The 7,563-nt window shown below is 46.0% G+C and overlaps 1 protein-coding gene across 4 annotated transcripts in view; it reads right to left on the bottom strand.

The window, feature by feature from the left end:
• Window positions 1-7,563, bottom strand: part of P2RX4 (purinergic receptor P2X 4) — a 37,048-nt gene that overhangs the window by 12,954 nt on the left and 16,531 nt on the right. The window lies entirely within an intron of this gene.

Below are 7,563 nucleotides of genomic sequence, written 5' to 3'. Positions count from 1 at the left end.
GGTTTCTCGCCCCGGGGGTAAAAGCCACGCACTCCCACTTACTGGGTCCCAAAGTCCAGACTGCACTGGCCTCTCACCTTGTCCTTCGCATCTACGTGTTGATAAATCTGCAAAGGGCCACAGCTGCTGCTGATCTGGAGTCCCTCTGGCAGGCGGCTGGTCAGGCCCGCCCTGGGGCTAAAGACTCAGCGTGGTGCTGGGCTCGGCTCCCAGAGCGTTGAGCTGGCCCATTCCTGCTGTTCTCAGCGGGAGGTTAGCTTCTCTGTGTCATTTTGTGGGTTCTGCAGCCGAGACTGGGACATTTACTTAAGAGATGTTGTTAAGGTAGAAATGACAAGATATGATAATGGATCTGATGTGTGGGTTCAGCGCACCTGAGGAGATGAGTGTGAGCCTGAGTGACGAGAAAGCCCGTGGTACCCTCAATCATTAGAAGGAGGCTGGGAGGAGGGGGCCTTTTGGTGGGGGGGTGGGTGGAGAGATAGTGACTCTAATTCACGCATAATTAAGAAGGATAGAAGAGGACTAAGGAGTAGAACCTGAATAGTTAAGATTCAAAAAGGAAAAGCAGAAGAGATAAAGTAAGAAATGATCAATGGAACATTTAAAAGGTAAAGCAAATCAATGGAGTAAGTAGGTGGGTAGGGCAAACTGATGAAATAAGAGATTGGTACAGGGCCAAAGGGCAGGTGCATTTGACTGTGGAACTGGAGAGACTGACAAAGGGAGGTGAATGGGGTTATCAAGTTATGAAGAAGGGACAAGAGGCATAAACCTTCACAAGGAGATAAAAATAAGCCAAAGCAAAAATCCTGGAATTCTCAACCATTCAATCAATAAACACTTATTAAGTGCCTACTATGTGCCAAGCACTAAGGGTTGGAGATACAAAAAAAACCATAAGACAGTCCCTGCCCTCAGGGAGCTTAGAGTCTAATGGGGGAAAACACACAAATAAATACATACAAAACAAGCTGTATCCAGGATAGATAGGAAATACCTGAAAGAGAGACAGTACTGGAATGAAGGAGGGGGGTGGGCAAAGGCTTCCTATAGAAGGTGGGATTTTCGTAGTGAAATAAAGGAAGCCAGGGAGGTGAGTGGTCAGAGCAGAGTGGGGAGAGCATTCCAGGCATGGGGACAGCCAGAGAAAAAGCCCAGAGCTGAGAGATGGAGGGTCTTTTTTGTAAAAGAACTAAGAGGCCAGTGTCATTGGACCCGAGTGTACATGTTAGGGAATAAGGTGTAAGAAGGATGGAAAGGAAGGTCATGAAGGACGTTCAAAGCCACACAACATTCTGTATTTGATTTTGAAGACAATGGGGAGCCCCTGGAGTTTGCTGGAGGGGGGATGACATTGTGAGACCTGCACTTTCAGAAAGCCACTTTATGAAGAATGCACTAGAGTGAGAAGAGACTTGAAGCAGGCAGCCCTCAATCCAGGGGCTGAGGAATGAGAGACCTGCACAAGGTGGGTGGCAGGGTCGGAGGAGAGAATGGGGTGTATCTGAGGGATGCTACAAAGGTCCGATTGGCAGGCCTTGGCGACAGCTTGGATCTGGGGAGGCCAGGAAGACCCCTAGGCTGGGAGCCTGGGGTCTAGACGGATGGTGCTGCCCCTGACCATCACAGAACAGGAAAACCGTGCAGCGGCTTGCGTCCAGAAGTGAGCCTCCTGATCCCCACACTTCTGCCGCAGAGCACACGAGGGACTGCTCTCTCTCCTGGAGAAGGGGAAGGGACTCAGAGCACATTGGCTCTTCACTTTCCAAGCTGTTAGAGAGAAAGAAGCATTCTCATGGGAAGCAGAAGGGAAGCGTCAACGAGGAGAAGGGGATCTGGGGTGGAAGAGACGAGACACTCTTCCTCCCCACCCTGGTCAGGATGTTGGTGAGTGGAAGAACGTAGCCCAGAGGAGAAAGGGAAGGGGAAGGACAGGAGGAACACTGGAGCCTAAAGACAGCCTTGGGGCTCTGGAAGGAAGGAGGGAGGGAGCCAGCAGCTGCAGGAGCTAGTGGGTGAGGGAGCCACCATTCAGGACGAGTCAGAGGAAGGAGAGAACGGCTACAGCTGCAGGTGATTAAGCACCACAATGGTGGGCTGTCTTCCTGGGCACATAACCGAGGCATAATGAGAGTCTCCGCAGACTCACCCTACTGGATGCCACCCACAGAATACAGCCACTCTTTCTGGTGATTCCCATGGCTACTAATGACATTGCCAGGAGGAAGCTGGAAAGCCTTGCAGACGATTAGGAAGTCTTCCGCAAGTAAGCGAAGATTCCCTGAGGAAGGGGGGTATTTTTCCTCACTGTTGCCCCTTGGAGGCAAAGGGGTGCAGAAGAGAAAAAATAATTTGGGAAGTAAACAGCAGCTAAGAAGGTGGTGTCTGGTAATGGCATCTAGATTCCTGGCCCACAGTTTAAAACACAAGGGTGACGATTCCTAGCTCAAAAGAGAGTGTATCTACCAAAACCATCTGAGAGTGGATTTGCAAATTGAATCCGATGGGGGAGGGAGAAGAATTCCCCTGTGTGTCCCCAGGATCAGACAGCACAGCTAAGAGTTAGTTACAAAGAAGGAAAAAGAATTAGAGCTCAAAGAACCAGAGGCTGTTAATAAATCATGAGATTTATTAAGGGCCTACTGTATACCAGGTACTGTGCTAAGTACTAGGGATACACACATGCAAATAACTTTGTACAAACAAGCTATAGACAGGATACACTGAATAATCAATAGAGGGAAGGTATGGTGGCGTTAAAGAAGTTTGGGGAAAGCTTCCTGTAAGGGTAGGGGTGTGTGTGTGTGTGTGTGTGTGTGTGTGTGTGTGTCTGTGCACGCGCGCGTGTGTGTGTGTGCGCGCACGTGGGAGAGAGACACAGAGAGAGAGACAGAGAGAGGAGAGAGAATGTGTGAGAAGGAGAGGAGAGAGAGAAAGAGAAAGACAGAGGAGAGAGGGAGAGGGGAGGGGGGAGAGAGGGAGAGAGAGAGTATGTGAGAAAGAGAGAGAAAGGAGAAAGAGAGAGAGAAAGACAGGAGAGAGGGAGAGGGGAGGGGGAAAGAGGGAGAGAGAGGAGAGAGGGAGAGAATGTGTGTGAGAAAGAGAGAGAGAGGAGAGAGAGAGATGGGAGGAAGTTGAGGGAGGGAGAGGGAGAGAGAGAGACAGAGAGAAACAAAGAGAGAGAGACAGAGAGACAGACAGAGAAAGAGACAGAGAGACAGAGAGAGTATGGGGGTGTTATCTGAGACTTGAAGGAATCCAGGGAAGCCCTTGAAGTAGGGATGAGGAGGAAGGAGAGCATTCCAGGCATGGAAGATGGTCAGGGAAAAGGCCTGGAGTCGGGAGATGGAGAGTCAGGTAAAAGCAACAGCCAGGATCGAAGGTTATGTTACAGGGGAATGGTGTAAGGCATAAGAAGTCTAGAAAGATGGGGGGTGGTGGTGGAAAGGAGCTTTTAATAGTAAAATCCAAAGCCTCCTCAAGTGTCTAGGTACAAAGGTCAAAGGGGCAAATCTGACCTCGCAGTTATCACTCAGACACGATGGGATGAAACCCGTGGTGGGACCACATGCAGCCATGGATGGGTGAGGTTTATTCAAAAGAAACAGGAGACAAAAAAGGGAGCTGAGATGAGGCAGCAGTGTGTTTGAAGGTCTGTTTGTAGGAGCGAGGGAAATCAGAGAAGGGCACTATCTCAGGAAATATTTAAGTAAAGCTCAATGCAAGGAGAGTGAAGTCATCTTGTCACTGGAACACACTCCAGACCACCTGGACAAAGAGGAAAAATGAAGAGTTTGGGGAAACAACTCACAAGCCTGGCATAGAAAGACTGTGTAGTAGTGACACAGGGCTTCAATTAACCAGACATTTGCTTCAGCTAATCAGAGCTCTCCCTCAGCTAAAAGCAGAACATTGACAACTTCTTGACTTGCCTTCAGGATAATTTTATCCTTTGAAAGGTAGAGGGACTGCCTGCCTCAAGTCTCCCCTCACTCCAGCCCACTGTCCATTCAGCTGCTAAAATGATTCTTAAAGTGCAGTTCTGATCACATAATCCTGCTTCCCCTCAATAAACTTCCGTGGTTCCCTATTACCTCCAGGATTAAACCTAAAGTCCTCTGCTTGGCATTTAAAGACCCTGCTTCTCTGGTTTCTTACTCTTTGCTCCTCTACAGCCTCTCTGATGCAGCTACATTGGCCTCCTTATCTGTCCCCCGTGGCAGGGATCCTGTCTCTCCTCACCTCTGCCTTCTGGGTTCCCCAGCTTCCTTTAAGACCCACCTTCTGCAGGAAACCTTTCCTGTCCTTCCTACTTCTCATGCCTTCCCTCTCACAGTCTCTTTCAATAACACTGGACAGATCTTGTATCTAGTAACGTACCGTCTGTCTTCCCCATTACAATGTGAGCTCCTTAAAGCAGCGGCCCTGGAGTCAGGAGGACCTGAGTTCAAATCTAGCCTCAGACACTTAACACAAAACTAGTCTTGTGACCTTGGGCAAGTCACTTAATCCCAATTGCCCTGCCTTCCCCCCTCCAAAAAGCAAAACAACAACAATGACAAAACCCAACAACAATGTGACAGTGCCTGGCACAAGGCAAACACTTAGTAACTGCTGACTGATCTGACACCTATGGGAAGAAACTAGTTGCTGGGGTGGAAATAATAGGAACCTTGGTGGCAAATGATCACAACCTTTTAGAGTCTGTGATAGAAAAGGAGAAGAAATTGGGGCAGAGTCTGCCTTCAAATTTGGGGAAGAAGATTTCAAAGGGTTCAGAGGAAAGATGTGGACAATCCCAAAATGCCCCAGGGAAAATCAGTTCTGGAGGAATGGGAGAATGCTCAGAAATGCAATTCAGAAGACCCAAAGGAAAACAATTTCAGTGAAGAGAAAAAAATGGGATATTTTGAGAGAATGACGTAGATACCTTGGGGACTCACCAACAAACGTCTGAAAGCTACATACAGAAGGGTCTTTTTTGTCTTTTGTTCTCAAAGAGGACCGTGACATCAGGAAAATGATGCCATGACGTGTAAGTGAATCGGATTTAAGTGAGGAGGGCTGGGCAAGGTCACTAGCCTCACTTCATCCTCCAGAGCCATCTGGGTCCAGGGGCCAGATATGAATCAGGAAGCCTGGAGGAAGTAAGGCCTGGTGTCCGGATGATAGTAAGAGCCTGCAAGGATGGTGTCAGACTTCACATGTGGCTTGTGTCAAATTGCTCATCTTCTCAATGAGGTGAGAGGGGAGGGAGGGAGAGAATTTGCAACTCAAAATTTGAAAAAGGAATGTTAAAGTTGTTTTCACATGTAATAATACTCTGAATGAGCTGAGGTCAGGGAGGGAAGCTGAGGACAAGAGGGGTTTTTTACAGACTCCACCGGGAGAAAAACGAGGATCAAAGAAGGTCCAGGGTCTTTGTTTGGCCTGAGTGGGACGACAATCAATGATGACGACAGAAAGATCAGCTTCTTATTTCTTCACACAGGAAATAGTAGGACAAGACTGAGTAAGATAGAAAGCTAATCCCCAAGACAGGTGATGAAAGAGTGAGGGCACTGACCTCCCACGATGAATCCAAGGGGCTGAGCTTGGATGAACTGTTTCCTTGAATCCTGGGAAAACTGGCCTGTGGGACTGCTGAGTCACTCACTGTCGGGGACTCTCAAGTGGTCATGGCAAGGGGGAGGGGCAAATGTTCCAGTTTTTTAAAAAGGGGAAAGAACAGAGTTCGTGTCAACTAGAAGTCAGTGGATTTGACTTTTATTCTTGAGACAATTCTAGAATCGATGATTAAAGAGCTTATCAAATATGGGGAAGGGTAAGTGGTGGTTACTAAGGGTGTCTTCAAGGACAGGATGTGCTAGACTAAGCTCACTTCCTTTTTCTGAAAGGATTATTACTAAACTAGCTGGTAAGAAGAATGATACGTATAGGACTTCTCTTGATTTTAGCAAAAGTTTTGGTAAAAGTACCTACTTCATACTCCTCAGATGGAGATATGTGGATTATATGACAGTATCATTAGTTGGATTTAGAGCTGGTTAGATAGTGGAAGTCAAACAATAATTGTTAATGGTTCAATATGAATTGAAGGAGGAAATAGGAAGTCTCTAGGGGAGTGCCCCAGAGATCTCTCTTTGACCTTGTGCTGCTTAACATTTTTACCTGTGACTTGGATAAAGGCAGAGATGGCTTGCTCATTAGCTTTGCCAGAGACAAGAGGGCAGAGAGAGCTTACCCCATGGATGATAGAGTTGGGATCCAAAAGGATCTTGAAGGGTTAAGAGTTAAATCTCATGCAATTTGGAACTATGCCCAAAGGGTTATAAAACTGTGCATACCCTTTGACCCAGGTTAGCAATACCACTTCTAGGTCTATAGCCCAAAGAAATCATAACAATGGGAAAAGGACCCACATGTAAAAAAATATTTATAGCAGCTCTTTTTGTGGTGACCAAGAATTGGAAATTGAGGGGATGTCCATCAGTTGGGGGAATGGCTATGGTATGTAAATGGGATGGAATACTATTATTGTTCCATAAGAAATGACAAGCAGGCGGACTTCAGAAAAACCTGGAAAGATTTATATGAACTGATGCTGAGTGAGGGGAACAGAACCAGGAGAACATTGTAGACAGTAACAGCCACATTGTTTGATGACCATCTCTGACAGACTTAGCTCTTTTCAGCAACACAAGGGTCTAAGACAATTCCAAAAGACTTGTGATGGAAAATGCTATCCACATCCCGAGAAAGAACTGATGGAGTCCGAATGCAGACTGAAGCACGCTATTTACTCTTTTTTGTTTTTGTTTCTTTTTTCTTGTGGTTTTCCCCTTTGGTTCTAATTCTTCAATATGACTAATGTGGAAATATGCTTAATATGGATATATATGTAGAGCCTCTATCAGATTGGGGAGGGAAGTGAGAGGGAGAAAATTTAGAATTCAAAACCATACAGAAGTGAATGCTGAAAACCAAAAATAAATTTCAAAATATATATACCTTAAAAAATAAAATTAAAATGATGAAATTCCAAACAAACAACAAACCACAAAAAGAGTTGAATTGCATAAGATAAAATTCAGGAGGGATAAATGCAAAGACTTATGTCTGGGTACAAAAAATCAAAGTACAAGATGAGAGACACACAGTTGGACAGCAATTATTCTGAAAAAAGATCTGGAAGTTTTAGCAGATTTTAGGTTTAAGAGAGAGTAGCAAGCTGATCACCTCTCTTGTTTTGAACATATTAAATGCCCCCAAGAGCTCATTATGGGTAGCTAGGTGGTACAGTGGATAGAGCTCCAGGCCTGGAGTCAAGAATATCTGAGTTCAAACTCAGCCTCAGATATGTATTAGTTGTGTGACCCTGGACAAGTCACTTAACCCTGTTTGCCTCAGGTTCCTCATCTGTAAAATGAACAGACTGGACCAAAAGATCTAAGGCTTCTCCTAGCAAAAAACCACTCTAGGATCTCTCAAATAGACATTTTTTTTGCTCCCTATCCTGAACTGTTGCCTTGGCAACCTCTAGGAAACATTTGTGACACA

Source organism: Petaurus breviceps, unplaced genomic scaffold (assembly GCF_028583685.1).
Source record: "Petaurus breviceps papuanus isolate PSGF00001 unplaced genomic scaffold, PetGlider_PUasm1.0 99, whole genome shotgun sequence".
In the NCBI taxonomy this organism is placed as follows: Eukaryota; Metazoa; Chordata; class Mammalia; order Diprotodontia; family Petauridae; genus Petaurus; species Petaurus breviceps.
Note: the sequence above shows the minus strand (reverse complement) of the source record. Positions and strands in the feature narration are given on the sequence as shown.